This window comes from Tinamus guttatus, unplaced genomic scaffold, assembly GCF_059628265.1.
Source record: "Tinamus guttatus ecotype Peru unplaced genomic scaffold, ASM5962826v1 Tinamus_guttatus_pri_ptg000459l, whole genome shotgun sequence".
Lineage (NCBI taxonomy): Eukaryota > Metazoa > Chordata > Aves > Tinamiformes > Tinamidae > Tinamus > Tinamus guttatus.
This window is the reverse complement of record NW_028288993.1, coordinates 6355062-6377461: the sequence shown is the minus strand read 5'-3', so window position 1 is coordinate 6377461 and position 22400 is coordinate 6355062. Positions and strand designations below refer to the sequence as shown.

General features: G+C 48.0%; 1 long non-coding RNA gene across 1 annotated transcript; it reads left to right on the top strand.

Annotated features, from left to right (window-relative positions):
* The first annotated feature begins 14702 nt into the window (after positions 1–14702).
* Positions 14703–22122, top strand: LOC148593109 (uncharacterized). Its single transcript, XR_015913809.1, has 2 exons — positions 14703–14779; positions 21843–22122. It is a non-coding gene; the product is annotated as an uncharacterized LOC148593109 (long non-coding RNA).
* The last annotated feature ends 278 nt before the right edge of the window (positions 22123–22400 follow it).

The window sequence follows — 22400 nt, the reverse complement described above, 5'->3', positions numbered from 1 at the left end:
TTGGCAGCGCTGCGCACGGAGCCCAGGCTCATCACTCATATGCAATTAGAGATTAAAAAAGTGCTTGATGGACTATAGGGGAGACCAGCACGAAGGGAGATTAGGAAATAAAAGGCAAACAACAGCTTTTATCTTGGCACAGCAGGCAGCACTGCCGGAGCGGGCATGGGCCAGCCCTTGGACACCCACAGCCTCTCCTGGCTCCAGGGACCGGAGCAGGGACAGCAACACCCGCCACATCCCCCAGGAGTGGATCAGGACGGGGAAACCCGTTCTGATGGTTAAAGCCTCTGCCTTGGCAAAAGACTACATAGATATAGACAAATATTCTTGATTATACTTTTAATACATCCCTACAGGCATCTAGACTTCAGAGCCTACAGGCACAGAAGCGGCCTGTTCCATAGCCTGAGCTTTTGGGATCTTACCAGAGGGTGCCTGGGGCTTCCACAGGGATAGCCATCATTCCACAGGGATAGCCATCGTTCCACAGGAATACACATCATCTGGCAGGGGCCAACAGCTGCTGGGAGGGTGAATCAGCCTAAAAGGGGGCACCTGGGGAGCTGCAAGGGTTTGTGTGCAAGGGGAGGGTCCCTTCTCTTGGGCTTAAGGAGGAATTTTTCTGGCTAGGGCCCTGCTGCTTGTATGAGAAAGCGGTCTGCATGGAAATGCTTTTGGAGAACCTTGTGGCTATTTTTTCCAGGCAGGTTGTCCAGTTTCAGGCAGGCTTGAAGTGTTGGGCTAGTGTTGGCTGTGTTGGGGTGATGGTATGCAAGTGCTCAGGTTGCAGGGAGAGGAATGTTTGGTTTTGTGCACTGGAGAAGTCTAATTTTCTTTGACTGCCCAGGGAAGGCTCAGCTAGTAAGCCCAGCTAGCTGCTCCGAACGTGCCTTGGACTGTCCCGTGAGAGAGTATGTTTTTTCCATGCAATGAAATGCAGTTGTTTAGCTAACAGTGTTTGTTTGGAGCTAAGAAAATGCTTGATTCCCACTGGAAGGGAAAAGTGTAGTTTAGCTGGGGTGAGTAGTCATGCCCTGAAGGTGAAATGAAAGCAGGTCACCAAGGATTAAGTGCCCTCCTTACCCCTGTGTGGGAGGCTTTCATGCTAATGGTCGGGGCCTTTAGCAGCTCAGCGCCCTTCAGCGGGTCACTGGCTTGATGGCAACGCAGGGAAGGACTGAGCAGCTGAACGGCCAACGCAGCGTAACGTGTGGTCCAGAGAGGCCTCCCCTGCAAACAAGGACACAGCTCAGCCCGCAGGGCTACAGGAGACCGCGGGCTTTCTTATCTGTATTTTCTAACACTCTAGAGCTTCCTCTGCGAGGGAAGCGTGAGACTGCTCTGCTGTAGACTTGGCTTTTCCTGCCCGCAGCCAGCAAGAGCGCCGGCCCAGGGGCCCTGCCCGCTCTGCCTCGAGGATGGAGCTGGCTCTATGGAGCTTCATTACAGAAGTCTCAATCAGCCTTTAGAGATTCATTTAAATGGGTTTTCGTGAGCATTAATAGGCTATGGGAGTGTATTCATGGCCAGCTTTCCTCAGGTTTTGCAGAAAGTGGCATAAGTGAGTTTCTTCAAGTACATGTGATTGCTCATAGTCGCTGAAGTTGATTTGAATCACTTGCTAACGGGCTCGCCAATTTAGCCTGATAAATTGTGCATTATTAACTGGGGGAAGGGAACAAAGCTGTGTCCTCCCGGAGAGGAAAATGCAGGATTTCTCATCAGTGAGCAGCAATTCCTCTCATCAGCACAATCGGAGAAAGGCCATAATGAGCCATTTGCACCTGAGAGCAAAGGTCTGCAGCCTTTTACGTCTGCGAACAGACCTCCTGCTCCGAAACGCGGGTTTTCCAGCCCCAGCTGTGAGGGCTGGTGCCCGGAGGCAGCCGCGGGAAGGCTGACCCTGAGCAGCATCGCGCAGCCGGCACTGATCTCGTCTCCATGCTCCCTGTCCGTCCTCATTAAGCAACAAGCAAAAGCAAGATGTCAATCCTGCCCTGGTTAAAGCAGCTGGGAAAAAAAGCCTTTCTCTGCAGGAGCACTTACGGACTGCAAAATGGGCAGGGAAGAGGGGTTCGACCCCTTGCCTGGAGCATTGCACTTGCTAAAGTAACACACATTTTGGAAGGCTTTTCTCTTCCAAGCGCTGAATAGAAAGCATCTGCCACGCAGGAAATCACCGTCTGGCTCTCTCGAGGGAGCTCGTCTCGCTGGCTCTCACCCCCACAACCTGCTTGCTGCTTCCAGTCAACGAATGCACTAATGATAACGTGGAGGTCATGGAGCCGGTGCTCGGCGAGGCGCTCGCCCCTGTTGCCAGAGCAGTGTGACCATGGCTGTGTCCTGGCGTTCTGGCATGTGTTTTAGCCAGTTTAAATCCAGACACCCCAACCTCTGAACCCAGGTGAAACAGGGTGCGCAGATAACCTGCTCTGTGCTTGCACGACCATGAGGGATAGGCAGTGGTTTTAATGCCCTGTGCAAGCTCGGGGCTGCCTCCAAGACTGGCACCAGCCTCAGCGTCGCCGCGCGGGCCTCGCGCTGCCACGTAAGCGCCGCGGTTATTAATGCGTCGCTGCGCGGCCGGCGGGGGACGAGGGCGCCGCGCAGCCACGCACATGCCCTGACGGATGGCCCCGTGTTAACGAGCTCCGAAGGGAGCCCGGCGCAGCCTCCCGGCTGGAGACACCCGCCGCCGGGAAGGGAGTTAAAAGGGGGCAAAAAAGAACTGGAGAGGGAAGGGAGACACTCCAGATAGCGCCTCTGGGGATGCAAAGGTTGTGCTTGATTAAAAGCAGTTCTTTATGAAAATGTTATTCGCTGTGCTTGGAAGACGACATTCAATGCATAAAGAGCACACAGGCAAACCTAATATGCTCCCTGCGGAAAGGGCTGGTACACGTGCCCGAGAACGCAGCCGATTCCCTTATCTTTGATCCCTTGCCTTCAATAGCAGGGTTTTTCCTCCTGCATAGAGAGCTTCCACCTTCTTCCAAGGTAACGTCAAAAGGGCTTTCAGCTTGGGGGATTCACAGGGGCGAGCAGAGGAGTGAGACGGGCTGTCCTGGGCGCGCGTGTGCGATAGCGAGAGCCTGAAGCCCTGGGACGGACCCGTTTCGGGAGCCGTTGGCGTGGCTGCCCCGCAGGCCTGCAAGGGGCCTTTCCGGAGGCCAGGCACGGATCTGCTTCCAAGGAGTTCGCACTAGACTTTGTCTGGACGTGTTTGGTTTCTAATGCTTCCCCAGAGCACTTGTAAATTTTTATTTCTGCCAAGGGCAGGAGAACCTAGCTGCTGTGCACAGAATCAAGTTGATTGTCTACAAAGTTTAATGCTGTTTTCTTGCTCTATTATTTGGCCGTTCTGTGTTTGTGCAAAACTCTGTTTTAAAGCTCACTCAGAGCTCCTGGGCTGTGCGAGGAAGAGAAGGGGGGGAAAACTATTTCTCTGTAGTGCCAAAATATACAAAAGTTTTATGTACCATGATGGAAAGTTAAGGTGAAAAGGGCTGGATCTGAGACAAGAAACATTTCTTTAATTTTCTCTCTTTTTTTTTCTTCTTTTTTTTTTAACAGGATTTGCTGTTGCTTTGAAAGCCTCCTGCTATTTTACAGGCAATAAAAAAGAGAGACTAAAAACACTTATTTCCTGAAAGCCGCTCGTTTCCCGAGTGCCGCGGAGCTGAGCGTGGCTAGTGGGGCGAAGAGCCGCCGAGCCCAGCGGCCCCTCCGTGCGCTGGGGAGGCCAAGGCTCAGCAGCCTCCCCGGTGGTGCCGGGCTCTCCCGCGCCACCTCCGAGGTGACTGTCGGGTCCCCCTGGTTGCGCTGCCTGCTCCTTCTTTGCAGGTGAGATTTCCTACCGCCAAGCTTGCGATAGCGTCCCCCGTGTCTGGACAATGATGACACTTATTGCTCATCTTATAGGCGAGGAGGTGCTGGGGGACATGTGGTGGCAGCGCTCGGTGCTCGGCAGGGAGGGCAGCCTGACTCCAGCTTGTCCCAAGGGGCTTGTGTCTCTCCCCTGCAGATGCACGTCGTGCCGATCAAGGGATATACGGAGTCAAAGCTACCTTGGTGTGATATTTATACAGCTCGGCCTTCGTTTGACCCACAGCTTTGCTGTGCACTGAGCGCCACTGCTTTTGGCTGAGCACTGCGATGCTAAAAGAGCATCTTTTCCAAGCAGTGCAGGTCAGGCGTCTGGATAACAGCTTAGCTGCTTCCCGCCGGGGCCGTTGCTGTGGTTTCTCCATCACGCTTGGGTGAGGTTGTGTTTGATGTCTGGGGAGGCTGAGGCAGCATCACGGAAAAGATAGGAGGTATTTGTTTGTTAAAAGCCTGGATCGGGCCTGGAAAAGACCCAAAACATCCTAATTAGAGAATGCTTCTGGAAAAAAAAAAAACAACACAGGTCCGGTGAAATTCTTAAAGGGAAAGCACGTGCTACAGCTTTTAAAGAGCGTTAAACAAAGATTGCTCTAAAAAATTAGCTCTCGGATACTAAATGATCACAAAACAGGATCAGTTGGGAGTGCCTAAGGAATGTACTGAAGCAGCCAGCCCTAAAAGAACATCTTTCATATCTAACACTGGCTTGATTTTTTTTTCCCCATTTTCTGCACTCCAGACACCAGCCTGCTGCTTCATTTGGTTTGGATGGGGCAACGTCCAAGAACGTTTTCTTCAGCGCTCCCCAGGGCAGGCATTAATTAAAAGCAACCCCCTGGAGCGGCCTCCTTGCCGGGGAGGCCGTCCCGCCTCGGCCTCCGAGGCTCCCTCGAAGGCCTCGCGCAGCCTGAGCCAACACGGCGGCCTCAGCAGCCCCTTCCAGAGCCGCCCGCGCCGCTGGCGGCCCCAGCTCGGCCCGGCTCCGAGGCCCGTTCGGCCTCGCTGCTGGCACCAGGTTTGCACGGGCAGCCCTGAGTGCCACCCGCGACCCGGCTGCTGCTCTGGGGCTGCTCGTTGCCCGTCCTCTCCCAGGGCCGCGTGAGGGCAGGGGACAGGTCAGCCCAGCTGCGAGCTGCCCAAGAACGAAAACATAAACTTTGAAACGCAATAAAGGGGCTGTCAAGGCCTGACCCTGCTCCTGACTAGTGTTATAGCAATATGTTAAGGGTGTCTCGCTTCCCTGTAGTCCTTCCTCTCCCCACCCAAGGCCGTGTCTCGGTCTATCCCTCCTGAGGGCTAAGGAAGCCTCTGCTAGCCCATGGCAGTAATGCCAGCGCGGCTGCATTAGCATCGTGGGGCTCCGTGGCTGTCCCTAGGCTGTTTAATCTGTACTGCACCGTGGGTCATGTCCCTCCTGCCGAAATGTCCATTTTTCTGATGTCCAGCAGGATGAACCAGCCCAGCAGGCCACATTCTCGCGCAGGCAGGGAGATGGCAGGCGGCAATAGCATCAGTCCAAAGCCTTGGTTTCACACCTACACCAAAAGGCCTGCAGAACAACCTTGCGTCTCCTTGAGAAGAAGCTCAATATTCACAGGGTGCTGAAACACAGAAACTCAAAAATAATAACTCAAGTGGCTCGATATCCCCCAGCCATGAATGCAGGAAAGCCACAACCAGGGTTGTGCTTCAACACACAACACAGAAAGGCCTGGGCAGAGCACGAAAACGGCGACAGCTCCAGCAGGTCATTCAAAGGCAGAGGAGCCCAGAGTGACCTTACGTAAGGACCACAGATTTGCCACAAAGCATTTAACCTGTTATTTCTGCTTGCTTCAAAACTGGCCTGCAAAGAGCTAGAGGAGGGGAAGGGCTGGGGGTTCTTGGCTCCTTTCCCCCTCCGTGGAGCCCCTGCAGGCACAAAACCAGAGCCTGTCCAGGAGCTGCTTGGGGGCAGCTGCTGATGCCTGTGTCCCAGCAGCTCCGCTTCATTCCTTGAGCCTGTCTGCAGCCTATATAATCATAGCAATTAAATGCAACCACTCTTAGTTGCATAGCTTAATTACAACTAATGCACATCATTTCAATTAATTTTAATTATACGGGAAAATTTGAAGAGTCTGTTATTCCATTGTTAAAATCATCTGGGACAAACAAGACTAAAGTACTAAATTTCATAAAGGACCTAGTTATTAATTTTAACTCACTAATGAATGGATGTGTCTCTAAATCCTCAGAAGATGCATTCCCTACTTGAAGAGAAAGTGCTGCTGATTTACGGATATACCCGATTGCACAGAGACATCCAGTCCCAGCTCTAACAGCAGCATAGAAGTGGCCTGCGCTGCTGTCTCAACAAATATTTTTAATTAACATGAAATAATTTGTTGTAGAAGTAACTAGCTTAAAATTTACATCCACCACCACTGAAATATTGGTGTGTGGACACACTTGCAGCAAAATAAATGTAGGCAGGACCAAGTACTTGGAATAATATTAGCTTCTAATTAATCCAACTATTTTGTAAGTGTTTGAAATCTACCCCCTACTTAGATTTCTCCTTAGTGTGAGGATAAAAATGCTTAATGCTCTCCAGGTAAGTTTAGAAAGCATTACTTATAATATGTGCTGTTCTTTCTGTTCTTGTAAATACCACTTACATTAGAAATAAAATATTTCTGTAGTTTTCTGAAAAAAAGAAGAGCAGAAACTTTGAGTCCTGTTTGAAAGCATAAAAGGCTTTATCTTATCTAGAGTCACGGGTACAGGATAACCAGTGTTATCTTATCGCCGCACGTTGATGTTGGGCTTTAAGCGGCGCGGGGGCTGCTCTGCTCTGACTGGGGCGCTGATAGCGCCGCTGCGGCCGCTGCAGCCGATGCGCCCGCGCCGCCCTTCCTGCACCGCCGCACGCGAGGGCAGCCGGAGCCGGCACGAGCACCACGCTGGGGCTGCCAAGCGGGCCGAGCCCAGGCGGCTGCAGGGACACGGATGGGGATGGAGCATCGGGTGTCCCTGCTGCGGGGCGAGCGCCTTCCCGGGGCTTCGACCGTCCCTGATGCGCTGAAATGACGCGCGCCAAGCGTGTGTTTTGGCAAAGGGTGATGTTGGCGTGAGGAGGTACTGGATGGAAATGGGGCCCTCGCTTTTGGAACAGGTTGCCCAGAGAGGTTGTGGAGTCTCCTTCTCTGGAGATCGTCAAAACCTGCCTGGATGCCACTCTGTGCCACGTGCTCTAGGTGTCCCTGCTGGAGCAGAGGCGTTGGACTAGGTGATCTCTAGAGGTCCCTTCCAACCTTAACCATTCTGTGATTCTGGGTGAGCTGGTGGAGGCCCCTGCTTGCAGCCCTGAGTGCTGGGGGCTCAACCCCGGCAGCTGCTGGGAGACACTCGAAGAATCTTCACGTGGGATGCACAGCCCCAGGGGTGTCCACAGTGAGAACCTGTCAGGCGGGGACACAGGTTGCGGGATGCAAGGTTGTATGTGTGGTTTCTTATACATTAAATGCGTGCATATATATATATATAAATAACATAATGCATGTGTATGGTTTCTCTGACATGTGACAGATGTTGATGAATCTTGCCCCATCGAACTGTCAAACGGCCTTTGCAGAGGAATGAAGGCAGACTGGCCAAACCGCTGCAGCTACAGCTCGACGCATGGGCACGTGCTGAGCTGCTTCCATGCCCAGCGCAGCTCTCCTCCCTTCCCTTCCAGCCCCAGGCGCCAGGACACACACGGCTCCTCCCCACGATGCCTCCAGCCCCTGCTCTGCTCCCTCCTTCCTGGCTTTTCACAAAGGTGGCAACTTCCCATCTTCGAGACCCGATTTCTCAGAGGCCGCCCGGCTCAATGAAGGACATTCCCGTGCTCCGGTGGCTACACTAGAAATGACTGCGTGTAAGTCATGTTCCTGCTGAACCTGTGGTGTAAAGCACCTAATTGCCAACTTTAATCTTGTACCAGCATAAATAATAAATGCAGCGTGTTCCTCGTTTTCCTTTGCCGTCACGTTATTAAAGCAATAAAACAATTTCAAAGGTCTGGTGATCAGGAGCTAATGGCACCTCCAGGGATTAGCAGCAGCCCGGGAGACTTCTTAGGTGTAAAACCCCGCTCGCCCTGTCCATCCCCATTCACTCAGTTCTGCTCGCAGGGGACTCCCAGCCTGCAGGACCGGCCGAGACGTGACCACAGGAGGAGTTGGGTCAGGAGATGCCTCCAGACGGTGACATGGAGGAGAGGAACCGAAAACAGGCACCTAGAGAGTCTCTGCGCTCCAGGGCAGAAATGGGGCAAGTCCTGCCCTGTAACAGGGGCTGCAGGGCACTTATCTGGGAATGTCTCACTGTGCCTGGGCTGGGGAGCAGGTGACTTTGGAAGTGCCACCAGGCCACCCAGGAGCATCACTTCCCAGGACCTCCATGTCAGGGAATTTGGGAGCTGCTCCAGGATGCTCCTGCATCCTCAAAGGCCCTGTAATCCCAGTGTGACATCCCTGGGAATTAAATGACTCTTCCTATCTGCTGGGGCGTTAAGACCCAGCTATTTAGCACACCAAAACAATGGTATTAGCAAACAGACCTTCACTTAAGGTAATTATGCACCAAGGAGTCTGCCTTATCTTTCATCTCCTATTTGTTTTGCTAACATTCACCCAGATTCCTGCACTAATCCCTGCCTTCCTTCCTGGGATGGGCCCTGGAGCAGGGAGATCGAGGCAGCTGAAGGTGCTCAGTGCTAACGGGAGGAAGGCCCCAGGTGGGGGAAGGAAGGCAGCCCTGGGCAGGGGTGAGTACAGGTCGGCTGTCCTGTTCTGTCCTGTCCTGGTCTGTCCATCCAGAGCTCCCATCCCACCAGGCTGTGCAGCCTGGAGCGTGGAGTGGAGGGGATCTGAGGGACATGTGTTGCCCCCCAGCTTTGCTGGAGGCTTCAGGTGAGTTTGGGAAGGTACTGGCATTTCCTCATTGCTGTTGCAAGTGGTGTCGCTAAATCTCATGCTTCTGTTATGCCCATACTATATTACTATCCTTGATAAAGAAACAGGGGGTGAGGGAAACAGAGAAGAGGCCTGTGCCCAGCGCAGGGGTTAGGGTTAGTAAGTGCCAGGCTGAACAAGGCTCTTAGATGAGCGTTTCCTTAGTCTCCTGTCACAAGGGGTGTATTTGACATCCCATGAAGTCACTGAAGGCACCAGGGCTGACCCAGACTTGAGCCAAAGCTCAGTTTAAAATAATGAGGGATACAGGAATCTTGGGGATGCTTAACTGTCATTTTCCTTTGCGCAATGAGTGTGACTTGTGTCACATGGGTAGCCAAGCTATGTCTGGGCTATTGCACTTGTGTCTGGGGAGAAGTGGAGCCTGGGCAGTGTTGGTGGGATTGCTGTGGGTGTTAGGTCAGTGAGGAGGCTGGTGATGGAGGCCAAAGCCTCTTAGAGTGACTCATGCCAAGGGGACGGGTGCTCTCTGGGATCTAGTGCTCACGTGTTCCCTAAGGAAAGGACTTGTGAAAAGCCCAGGGCGAACCAGGCCATGGAATAAATTGTGCTGCAGTGCTTGGCTGGAAATGGAAAACAGGTATAATACAGGCAGAAAACAGGGTGGAAATAAATATCCAAACAATCTTCAGACAGCAGTGGTCCTGGAAGCTACCATGAGCTTATGTTTAGTAAAATAATCAAACAAATACTAAGACGAAAGTCCTATAACACTCAGCAGTTAATCTAACTATGCCTGATAAGCAGAACAACTGGGGTAGTTATTTTGCTTTTTATAGCTTTTTCATATGTGTGTGATGAAACGTTAATTTAAATCCCTTTGGATATGGGCATAATCACACAGATGAAAAAGCACAAACTATAAACAAAGAACTGCAAAAACTGAATGCACTGTGTTAGAGAGACATCCAAGAATGTATAATTCATTCATAGTCTGATACAAAGAGTAAATTGGGATACCAGAGAAATTTGCTGACTCCACTAAATGGGGAGATTTTGAGTGCACGCAAAGGAATAATACCAAAGAAAGGGACCTAGATAGACTAGAAAGCAACAACAACAACAAAAGAGATTCAATGTGGAAAATATGAGTAAATCTATCCAGGGAAAACTAATCCAAAGCACAGATGTTCTCATGGAGGGGGAAATCTTGAAGGCGACCATGTTAGAGTCGACAAGGGTTGACAGCGCAGTTAACGGCGTCTCCCGTGCAACAGGCAGCCCGGATAGCGATGGGGGTGTTTGCATGCACCTACAGCCCTCGGGTTAGCCCCAGCTCCGTCCTCCTCGCGCTGCTGCACTCGGGCTCAGCAGAGCTAATGGCAGCAGCGTGACCGGCAGGCAGAGAGAGGCAGAGCGGAGGCAGCTCCCAGCACGGCAGGATTAGGAGGCAGGGATGCTCCGCGGGGACGGGGGGCGCGCAGGGATGCGGGGGGCGGGTTAGGGGCACGCAGGGAGCAGGAGGGATTGTGCCGGGATGCGGAGAGGGGTGCGGGGAGCGCCGGGGACGGGGCCGCCCCGGCCCTGCTGCGGACCCGCATCGCCACCTAGCGCCGGCCCGGCCCGGCTGCCAGCGCCTGGTACCGAGCGGCGGGGACCCGCGCTCCGGAACCCGATCCCTAGGGATCCCAGCACCTCGCACCCGATCCCTAGGGTTCCCAGCACCTCGCACCCGATCCCTAGGGCTCTAGCACCTGGTTCCCAGCACCTCGCACCCGATCCCTAGGGCTCTAGCACCTGATTCCCAGGGGTCTTGAACCTGATGTTGAGTGCCTAGTACCCAAGACCCAGGCTGTGTTTACACACTGGTGTCTGCCCTTCCTCCCTCCTCTAGCCTTGCAGCACTGCTCAAGTCAGGGTGAATGTCTCCAAATCAGTAATTCTAGCATGATTTTTATTTTTTATGAGCCTTCCTACCACGAAGGATCATGCTGTTAAGTATTGCTATTACAGCCACGTGCTAGAGAAGGCTCGGGTGGGTGCTGGCAGCGCTGGCGATGCCCCAGGACCGTTGGCAGGTGAGGTGGTTGCTGCATGTCACGGGCCCGGGTCTCGAGGTTCAGTACAGGGGGCTGCCATGGTTGCCTCACGCGTCCCTTGATGAAAGGCTCAACGTGCTCCCTTGCCTTCCCTTCTCTTGTTCTCAGGGGGGACTTCAGAGCCCAGCCGACCCTGACCAGCTCCTCTAGCTCCAGAGAGGCTCCCTGGGAGCTTGTGGCCCTCGGGGCCTGGGGAACGGGCAGAGAATCTCATCTCCAGCCCCTGCCTTCCAGCGGCCGGGTAGACCAAGCCCACCCCAAGAGACTGAGGCCTTGTAAAGCCAAGCAGCCTTTTACTGAGGGAAGAAAATTTTAAAGCGTCTCAGTTATTATAGGATTTTCACCTCTAATACCAAGTCTCACTGAAATCTATTTACTTCAGGCCTGCTGTGTTGTAACAGGTCTAAGAGCTGCATTTTGTCATGGAAAGTGGCAAGTTTTAGCCTAAAAGCATTATTTTTTCATGACATGTAATCTCAATTCCTGTGCAAGGCTTTAAACTCTGTCTCTCTGCTGAAGATCAAGGACCAACTTCTTCCTTGGTGTAATTCTGCCTAAGCCCACGCATTTACACGGGGGATGAATGTGGTCTGAGAGGTTTGCAACTCTTAGGCAGAGGCTTATTGACAAGCACTGCGCTGCAGATATTTGCATTCAGCAAGGCTCATAAGCCAGGGAACATCTGTTCTCTCGTTAGCAGCCTCCTCAGCATTTGCCCTGTAGGCAGTAATCTACAGGACAAGTTTCCCAGCACCTAAACTACTGTAGGATAATTCTTTAACTAAATGGAAAGCAAAGCCCTAGACCCTGGGAATTTGCTTTTGTACAATAATCTTTTGTGTGCATACAGGGGAAACCAGGGGATTATGGAGTCAAATCATGAGAATTCAGGTCAAGTGAGATTTGGTGGGGAAGGAGAAGATGGCAGGAGCACCATTCGGAAGGTAGCGATCCCAGGGGAAGTAACGTGACGCTTGCAGATAAGCCTGTCCTGCTGTCATGGTTTAATCTTACGCATCATATTAAAATTTCTAGGAGCATTGCTGAACACCAGCTACCCCTGTATTGCATGAGGTTCCTCTGGTGTTTATTTTGTTTCTCCTCTCTAACAGCTGCACTATTTTGCAGTATCCGTATGTCTTGGATATTTTCTTGTGCCTCTGGTTTCTAGTTCTCTCTTATTTTTCCACACTGAAGGTTCACACTTTTTCAAACTTCTTCCTTAATTCATTTCCCCCTTATTTTTCTTATCCCCCCTACACTTAGCCTGCACCAAGGATTTCAAAGATCCTCTAGATATACACGGCAATTCATTTGTCTCCTCTGGACATCTGCTTAATGGAAGGAAGGAAATGTCATTAAAGAAAAACACTATGAAAAACACAACGCTGCTTTTCCTCTTTCTGGCAAGGGACTGATCTGGATATCCAGGCTGAGCACCCAGAAAGTGCAGTCAAATGACTGCTACAGTGCAGACAGAGCCAGCTGAATCCAATCAATGAGTTAACGAGACCCTGGCTGGGGTAGGAGGCTACGCTGATGGGGGATGTGATGTTGGGCAGCGACTGCTGAGCACAGAGTGGGAGCAAAGGCATTAGACTGCATAGAGATGTAAGCAAAGGAGGAGACAGCACTGAAGGAAGGATCACAGCCCCTCCGCAACACTGAGCAGCATCACAGAGCGTCCAACGGGGAGGATTTCCCTGAGCGTTTTAGGGAGATCAGCTATATGGCAGATGGGGGGGCACAAAATCCTACCTGAAAATGGGTGACTATTGTGAGGTGTGGAGCAAATCACCCTCTCAGCTGCCTTTGCAGGAGCTAATATGCCAAGTGAGAGAGCAGTGAGCCGCTGCACAACCGCAGCTCCCTTTGCTGCTCTGCAGCAGTGGGGAAGCAAGAGATTGAGGCTGTAGAAGTCTGGACCACAACACTACCACAGGCTGGGAAATGTTGAGTTTTATGTGTCAGCAGCATGTTGCTGTTTCAAGGAAAAGGAAAAAAAAAAAAAAAAAGTAAGTGAATCTTCCTGGATTAGGAAATGTCCCTGCTATGAGCGTTGCACACAGTGCTACTTTATGAATTTATCCTAATTGGTGTGCAAGGTGTTTACCCGTGGTCCTGTTTGGTGGGTGGCAACGTGCTGTTGAAGTTAGCTCTGCACTTCTCAGCTCCCTTAAAGAAGGAGGAAACATAACCTGCAAAGGAAACATAACCTTGAATAGTGTCACAGGCAGAGGCAGAAAATACCTTGTTAGTGCTTGTGTTGGTAGAGAGAACGATCAGCTTGCGCTCTACTAAATGATATATGTCATTGCCCTCAGGAATTACACAATCCTGATCGTTGCAAAGTCATATATGTGTCAGAAAAGCACAGAATTAAGGTTGTCCAAGGAATCTTAATTCAGTCTTCCTATACGTATGTTATGAAGTTATGTGCCTACACACTGTTTTCCCTAAAACCCTTGAGAGACTCCATGTTCTTGTTCTTTTCCTCTGTGTCCCATTTTCAGCTGGTTAAGTCATAGGTTCCAGATAAGCATCTGCCACATGATGGGTCAGGGAGGGAGTCAGGAGAGACGGTGCAAGTCCTTATAGGGAGTAACCTGCAGTTGGGACCTCATATTAAAATATGCAGCTCCGAGTACAGATGTTATGGATGTATCAGCTTGGTCTACAGAGAGCTACATCCAGTACTGGATGAAGAGGTTTGACCTCTGCTATTGAAATGCTAATGTCTGACCATTTCCTCCAGCCAAGCGAATCTCATTAGTTCTCCTCCCAGCCTATGTTTTTACCCTTCCTCCCGTCTGCATCGCTCTGACCCCAGAGTCTCTGCTTTTCAAATATGCAAGTAAAATTTGTCTGCTAGGTGATGGCTTTACGAGGTGATAGCATGAAGCGTGCGTATGTGCTGCAGCTGTGCCGGCCGCTCCGGAGCACGGAGGCTGCTCCGCGCGCTCTCATGCTGAAGACACAGGAGGGAAGATGCAGCAATCCGAACGCAAGAGCTAAGGAATGAAAATCCCCATTAGATCCTGGACAAGGGAAACTCTAAGTGAAACTGACTTTTTATCTCCTGGTGTCTTCGTGTTGACACTGCATTAGGCAGCCTGACATCAGAGATCCCTGGAGGCCCAAATCCAATTTTAAATCAAATGTAAAAGGCCAGCTTGTAAAGGACAAAAATGAATTGGTTCTGCCAGCAGAAAAATTAGCAGAGAAACAAGCTTATTTCCAGAGAATCTCTTAAAATAACTACTTTGTGCCCTAATAGGGATTGTCCCTGTCCCCCCCCCTTTTTTTCTTATTTTTTTTCTTTACAACTTGATGAGAACTCAAGGTTTGAAATGACCAATCTTTACAAGGAGCATGTGCATTCCAATTTGTTGCATACAGTAATTGTAGTCAAGATTACTTTAGTTAGCATTGACAGGGGCTGTTTTTCCTATTCTCTGTGTCTGTTTTAACACTAATCCCTGTACAAAAGCTAAACAGATAAACGTCTGTCCTACTCGCTTCCATTTTCATCTGTGAGAAGCTGCAGAGATTTTGTGCCACTTAGCTGTCACGCAATTCCCACGTGCTAGGTTCTCGTATTGCTACAGTTCTGGACCATTTGCTGTTGCAGGAGAAGATTTAGGTCAGTGTTTTTTTTCTTTTTTTGATTTGTGGACCCCTAAAAAGTTTTCCAGCAGCAGTGGAATTCCTTCAGGAATTTCATGCATGTAGACTGTTGTCTGGCCTTTATGAATTTGCTGTTTCTCAGTCACTTTTTGCAGATTCTTTAGAAGCTGTCCATGGGCTTGCCAGACTCTGCAGAGCATAAGCTGGAAACCAGTGATTTAGGTGAGCTCCTGAGTTATTACTCCTTCATGTATATACTGCTGTGTATGCTATAAAATGGCTAACATTAAGGCTAATGTTTAGAGGGTATTGCAACTTTCACTTCTTTACTGTCTATGTTCTCCTCAAAGCTGAATGTGGTGTGTTTAAGTGACCAGCATTCATATGGAAAAAAAATTCATGGCGATGCTGAGCCAATATCAATGCTGTCCTCCTGCTGCGGTGGCTTTGGGTGCAGCCTTCCAACAAGTCCATAAATCACAGCAAGTTGCCTCCAGAGCTTTAGCTAGCCAGTGATATATTTTCTTTGGCTTCTCTAATCCTCGCCTAGGTTAAGGTCTTCAGCGCAATTCCTTTAGCCTGAGCTCAGGCTTAGGAGGAAATGTGGGATAAAGCCCCTTTGTAAATCAGCTTTCTCCCTGCACTGCTTTACGCACCAGATTCTTCCAACCTAGGAGACTTGGACTCCTGGGGAGCCCAGCAGCACCTCTGTGGTGGCTGAGGGGCTGCAGGACTAACACTGTCCTCTTCAGCATCAGCTGAGCTCTGCAGTCTTTCTCCCCTATCATTCATACAGCCGTGCATCTTCTCCCACTCACCACTTTGCTGTTGGTGAACTGGAGGGGCACATCCATTGCCTGGGAAGTGAGGAAGGATTAATCTTAATTATTTGCACTGCTATAGTCTTGCATGCCCTAGGTACTGAGGTGTTGAGCAGGTCTCTGCTGTATGAGGCTCAATGCACACGCAGAACAGGAAGAGGGTCCGTGTGCCAGAGATCACACGAGCTAAGTGTGTGACAAGAGATAACAAGCAGGTGTCAGGGATCAGCAGATGAACAGCATGGTTTGACAGTCCAAGGAAACAGTAGGATAAGGTAAAATTAGTGTGTTAAGCTATGTCCTTGGCAAGTCATCTAGGCAACTGGTGATAGAGGCTTTTGTAGGTAGCACAAAGGGGAAAAAAAGAGATTTTGAAGGAGGGTTGATTTGTTTCCATAGCTGTTAGCAAACACTCCTCTAAAGGCACAGTGGCACTACTGCCTACTGGTAGGTAGCTGAAAATGCAGTTAAGAAGTGATATGAGCTGGCAATGTGGTTCATCAGAGATGGGCTTCAACGCCTAGAGGTGGATTTAAGATGATAAGCTGGATGGAGATAGGTCACCAGGTCTCTTCTTGGAAGAGTTTTATTTTTCTGCCGCAATAGAGAATTGTGAATCAAATGAGGGATGCTAAGAGGAAGTGATCTAGTCAAAGCAGGGCAAAGGCTAGGCAAAGGAATGGAGCAAGACACCCAATGATAAAAACAGAGGACAGAATACTGCAGCAGGGGCATGCAAAATAAAGGGAACCAAGGTACAAGTTCTAGCTGCACTGGAAAGAAAAGGTTACATATCTTATATTTTACGTAGGAAGAATCTGTAAGTGTGGGCATCATCTGAACAGGATTGCCAGAAAGAGGTCCAAGTTAAAGCTAATGTCTGGCCTACCATTCTTCTTCCTCTCCTTTACTTTGCTTCGTCAACCTAATGTTCCCCAGCCTGAAACCAATCTCAAGGTCACTGTTTTGATTCTACTCTTATCCCTCCTGCCAAGAGGTTTATAGAGCTTGGTTTTCTTTGTAATGAAAGTATACTGCCCATCAGCCGATACTTCCAGATTTCAATTTTCTTTTTGGCCTCCTAAGGCTTTAATATGAAACTTTCCATCTCACTGTCCATCAGAACCACCCCTCCTGAATTATGGCCAATTTCCTCCTAATGTCCACAGCAGGGATTTTTAATAAATCAAAAGGAAAAAAAAATTGCTGCCACATTCCCATCCTCCAAGGTTGATGGATCTAACTCCCTGCCAATAACAAGCCAGACAAGAATGTTATGGGACCCTTTGTTTTTGTGCAAGATGTAGAAAACAGACTTTCTCCTTTCTCAAGAGGTAACTTACCTCACAGGCAGTCAGGCGGTGTTGTGTATTAGCCTGAACCTCCACAGGTAATGCAGAACAAAAATCACGAGTCTCTAGAACACGGTGCTGAGAGAAAGCATCTCCCGAGGTGAGATGTTCTGCTAATGCTGGCGCCTATTCGGAAGGTGATGGGATTTAGGGAATGTTACCATTCAGAGTAATAATGAGACATCCAGGTATACACTACAGGTGGTATCTAACTCTTATCTTCTTCTGGTCTGGCCTGGTCTCAGTCAATTCACAGATAGCTACAATTTACAATATATAAAATAATAAGCTCCTGGCTACTGTTCCCTAACTGGTTACAAAATCACTCCCAATATTCAGGCTTTGATTAACAAATTCATTGTTTCCACTGCTGTTCAAAGCTGAGCCTGGTCTAGACAAGCACAGATATTTCCAGGTGATGCCCAGCTGCCTATGTCAGTGCCCACAGTGGTAGTCCATCCCTACCTACAGTTGAGAACCCAGTACAGCAATTTTTGGAACTGAAAATCTCTCCCCTGCATCTGCATACAGTCCCGGCTGATTCCCTGGCATCTGAGATGACCCTAGTAATGGATTACTATCGAAGTTTGGGGCTTTTCCCATTCTGGCAGTGTGTTTGCTTGTATAATACCTTGTTTAATAACGTTGGTTTTCACTGCCAGGGTTGGCTTTCATTGCTACTCTCAAAGTAAGAGAAGTAAACTTGCATTTTGAAATCAGAGAGGACAAGGTAAGTGTATGCTAGGAGTTTGTCTTTTATATTGGAGTCTTCTAGAAGTTTTCTACCTAAATAATTATCCAGCAGAGATTTTACTGTCAAATAGAAGATAACCAGGCACTCTTTCAGTAATGCGTCTAATGTGGTGGGCGAAGGATCCAGATTATTTGGACTGTATGATTATTTTAACTGCTGTGTAGATAAAAAGCAAAATGTGAGCAGTGGAAATGTGGAAAATATATGCACATTACTATGTTACTTCCCGATCATTTTTCTTTTTTCCTTACTCCTTAGTCCGTAGTGATCAGATCCATTCCCTCGCATAGCTAACACATTGCTGTAGGGGTACAGTGGTCACTCGTTTAAAGCTGGATTCCTGTTTTAAGTAATAGGCCTGTATTTTCTGGGCAGGTGAAATTTCTTCTATTATAATGACATTTACAGATCCTGAACTCAGGGCTAACAAACGCTGCAGGTTGGTGATGTTCTTGACCATCTTATTTTGAACCTTTTCAGAGTCGTTTTCGTTCCTGTGTCCAGGTTTCTCCCCTTGTTCATAAGCTAGGCAACGCTAAATACCAGTGTCACTACATCTGTAAGTTCTCACCTCCTCGTGGCCTTTTCCTTTAAAAGGCTGAGATGGATGTTTTTCTCCACTCAGCCACTCTTAAAGCTCTTTTCCAAAGGATGTGTCCTATCTGCACTTGGCAGGGATGTGCCTGAAATGAATTGTAGGACCAATCTGCACTTCTCGACTTCCTCAAGTGAGAGGCACATCAACAAACGGCTGCTAAATCTCACTCTGAGCGCGAGAGCCTTCAGGTCAGCCTGGAGGAGTGTATCACTCAGGAGGCTTGGTAAAATGTATAGTATGGATAGCTGTTATGCCCTTGTTGTGGATAATTTATATATTTTTACTTTCCAGTGGTGTTAATTTGGCACCCCCTGGAGGAAATATGTTTGAAAACACTCAGAGAAGGAAATACTTTGAAAATCCCCTCTGGTGCAATCAGTTCTTTAACAGGACGGTAAATTCTCCAAAATATCTATGGAGAGGAAGTCTTTGCAGAAATATTAATGTAATTTTTCTGTGGTTAGTTTTTCATCCTGAGATTAAATAAGAAATTTTTTTCTTCCTCAGACTAAACATTGTCAATCTAGGACTGTGGCTGTGTAAGTGCTGCAAAATTTCTCTAACATGATGAGTCAAATCCTCATAAAGAAAACGTGGACTGTCACCTATAAGTGACAAAAAGGATCATTAAAGAGGTCATTTGGAGTCTGGTCCAAGATATGTAGGAATCAGTCTATACCCCAATTCTGTGGTTAAGATGGGTTCCTGCCAGCTAAAATGAGGGAGAGACCCTGCTGTAGGGCTGTGTAATGATCCTTAGATTTACAAAAATAAATAAATAAAATAAATCCATATCTTAGAAAACCTAAGGTCACTAAAATACTCCCATTTTGCTAATCCAGTGGAAACACTTTATTTGTTAGACAGAAATAATCATATACCTGGTTTGCAAGCTAGTTCCAGAGTTTGCTGGTCAGAAACTGAAATACAGCAAAGGTAAAAATCTAAACTGATTTGCCACTCCAGGCTGTAAGGGAGGAAAAAGAAAATAAGGACATAAATGATGCTAAAATGCATACTTAAGCTTGAGAATGCTACTCTGAATTTAACAAGATAATTGGATGTTTGTGACTGCTAGATGGAAATGTTCATAAGTATTTTAAGTTGCTATTTTTTTTAGCTTTCTTCAAGAAATTCCCAGCTGTGTTCACAAAGGGGTTTCAGAGCGAACCAGCAGGGCCGCACATCAGTGCAAGCCAACCTGAGAAGGGCGAGCAGGAACTGTGTGAGTTTTGATCCATGTTTGTTTACTGGGCACAGAGCAGTCTTGCCACCACTCCCTCTGCTCCGGCAACAAAGCTTAATCAAGGTCCCTTCAGACGGGGACTTTTTCCCAGAAACTATATTGTTTCATTAGATCCTGGAGGCACTTTTGTTTGTTTGTTTTTGTTTTGTTTTGTTTTTGTTTTCTTGGAAAGTTCTTTGCATTTCCTAGGGAATCAGCTGTCTAGAATCTACTCCTCCTTTTTCCATATACTTTCCCCAAATTCACAGCAGCTTGTGGGCAATTCAGAGGCTTTTCAGGGGACAAATAAGGAGAAAAAGTCACAACACAGGAACCCAGGAACAGCTGTACTAGCCAGCTTAAAAGCCTCCCAAGCACCAACACTGGTCGATAATAAACGCTTGGATAAACAGTGTAAGAAAAGGTACCTAATGTGATCCTCCTCTTCTCACATGATGCCTCTGGCTGTCATCTTCTCTCTGCCACATAATAAATAAAAGAGATTTGGCGTTGGCCGCCTGATTCTGAAAATACTTTATGTTAATAGTGCATTCTAATTTACTGCATGGGAGGAACATCATTAATCTACAGAACTGGGCTGTTAATAGTTGCACTAAAAGGCTGTGCATGGTCTCCTTTTGCATTACAAGGCTGCTGTTCCTTACTCACAGACAGGCAGCTATAGGAAACCACAGCTGAAGATGGCTGTATGGCAACACTTGCTGTTTTAGAATGATTTTAAAATACTCTATTTCCCATGCAAAATACATAATAATTAGTGTAATCAGAAACCATGTTTTTCCATGTTGCATTCGTCAGATTGCTAATAATTTAATGTTACTTTTACTAGAGATGAAAAATTTGTGGAGAAAATCAAGCAGCATCAATCTTTCAGAACGTATCTGTCACAGCGGGACTGAGAGCTGCAGACATGAACGCAATACAAACACATTAGAAATTTTACAGGGGAGTATGAGTAGCTGCCTTCAGGTCCTTTTCAATTGGATTGATTTCTATATTGTCCTTTAGTAGGACAATAATGTCCTACTAAATGTCCTCAATTTCTTTTGCTGGGAACCACTATCAGAGGTGCCACTTTTGGGCTTTGCATCTATCCATGCACCATGGAGTATTTTGAAATGGATTATATGCCTGCTGCTATCTATGTGTGTGGGAAAACGTATGTATTTGTAGCTTCTTTTTCTCCTGACTCTGATGTATGGATGCCCACATAATTCAGAGCCTGAAAACGAGTTCTTCTTAGAACGACGACCTGGCTTACAGAAAGAATAGAGAGATGTATATTGCTAACGAAACATTAACCGATGGAACAGATGGGAAAGAGGAACTCTGGAAAAAGCTCCTGTCTACTCTGCCTCACTCAGATCAGTGATCGGCCCTTTCAGGGACAGGTCATTTGGAAAATAGTATAAAATTTCTGTAAGCTGGGAGGGAAGTGTAGTCAACACACACTAAAAGCAGTTATAGCAGTCTGCTGTTCAACTGTGCATAGCACCAAATCAGTACATCTCTAATTATTATTTGTCTGGCTGGCTAAGCAGCACAGCATTTAAAACCTAATTTGTTGTATAATTTAATTTTAATTGAGTCTCCCATCCACACACGACTCGTTAAGCTAGCTGTATGTTTCACTTGCTGTCTTTACATGGATACTATGGGAGAGCTGCAGGAGCTGAACCAATCATTCGCTTGCTGTGCGCTATCACCAAGGTGCAGTAATTCCTTGGAGTGATTGCAGGGGGATCTCTTGGCAAGGATATCTGGAAAATACATTTTCTCAACACCACAATGTAACAAAACAACTTCCTCCCCCAGCTAATGCTATGGTTTACACAAAAGATCTCGTTGTTGGGCTTCTAGTCGCATTCCCCATGCGCTGGTATTTTCCGCTGCTACTCGGAGATAACAATTGCTGGTAACTGTGAGCAGTAATAAAAATGAAGCACTGTGACAGTGCTGTTGAGTGATTGTAACTTCTACTGATGTGTCTCTCTTCAAATAGATAAAAGGCGCTAGTCCTCAGCAAGGACAAAGTTCAAAGTAAGTAGGGTATTTTACAGACAAATCCTTTTGAAGAAATGCAATCAGTCAGGCCTTGAAGAGCCTTTTTTTTTTTTTTAGTATTGTTACTAAAGGAAGAGTTACAGACAAAGGTCAATAATGCAAAGCTCTTAAGTACATGCGTCAATTTTGACTTAAGTGGGTGCTTTTATTTGCTTCTGTACCTTGGCCATGTGACTGAGTAACGTGAAGCAATATTGTGCATTAGAAATCAGCTTAAAGTGCAGATCTGAAACACTTTTGTAATAGAGTATTTTTCCTCTTATCAGTAGTCCCAATTAAGACTTCTGGTACAGTCTGGTATCACTGAGATTCATACGGCTAGGGGGATCTACAGGGTTTCTGGGAGATGCCAAACAAAAGCAGGAACAGGGGGCTCAAAACCATGAAGCAAGTAAGAGCATCAATGCAAAGAATTGCATTTTTTTTCTTCTTTTTTTTCTTCTTTTTCAGTTTTTATGCTGTTGGAGACAATCCAAACCTCAAATATCAAAACCACCCATAAAAAGGTTGACCATCTCTGCATGTTATTGGACTAATTTAAGAAGCTAACCAGCAGGGAGAACCAGGATATCTCAGCTTCCTCCTGATCTACTTGGATAAACCTGAAACTGATGAAGGCCTTAGGCTGAATCTGCGATAAGGAGATCAACAACCAGCAGATTGCAGCTGATGTTAAGTGGATGATAGCTCATCTACCTAGGAAGCCACCTAACACGAGGCGCTGTTGGCTTAAGGAGATTATGATATGGATGTTTTGGAGAAAGCAGGAGGTGATAAACAAGGCACTCGGGAATGAGCTGGGTGAGACGCAGGTAGCAGTGAGAGTTTTATGAGGGGGGAAAGGGCCCCCACGCTTCAGTCTTGCCCTTCTCTGTGGGCTGTGGAGGAGAAATGCACAGACGGGCGAGCAGCAGTGCCGGCCCTGGGAGCCCGGACCAGCCTGGGGCAGGGAGAGGGTCCGTACGGAGCCGGGAAGCGCCTCGTTCCCAGCGTTTTAGCCGCTGGGCC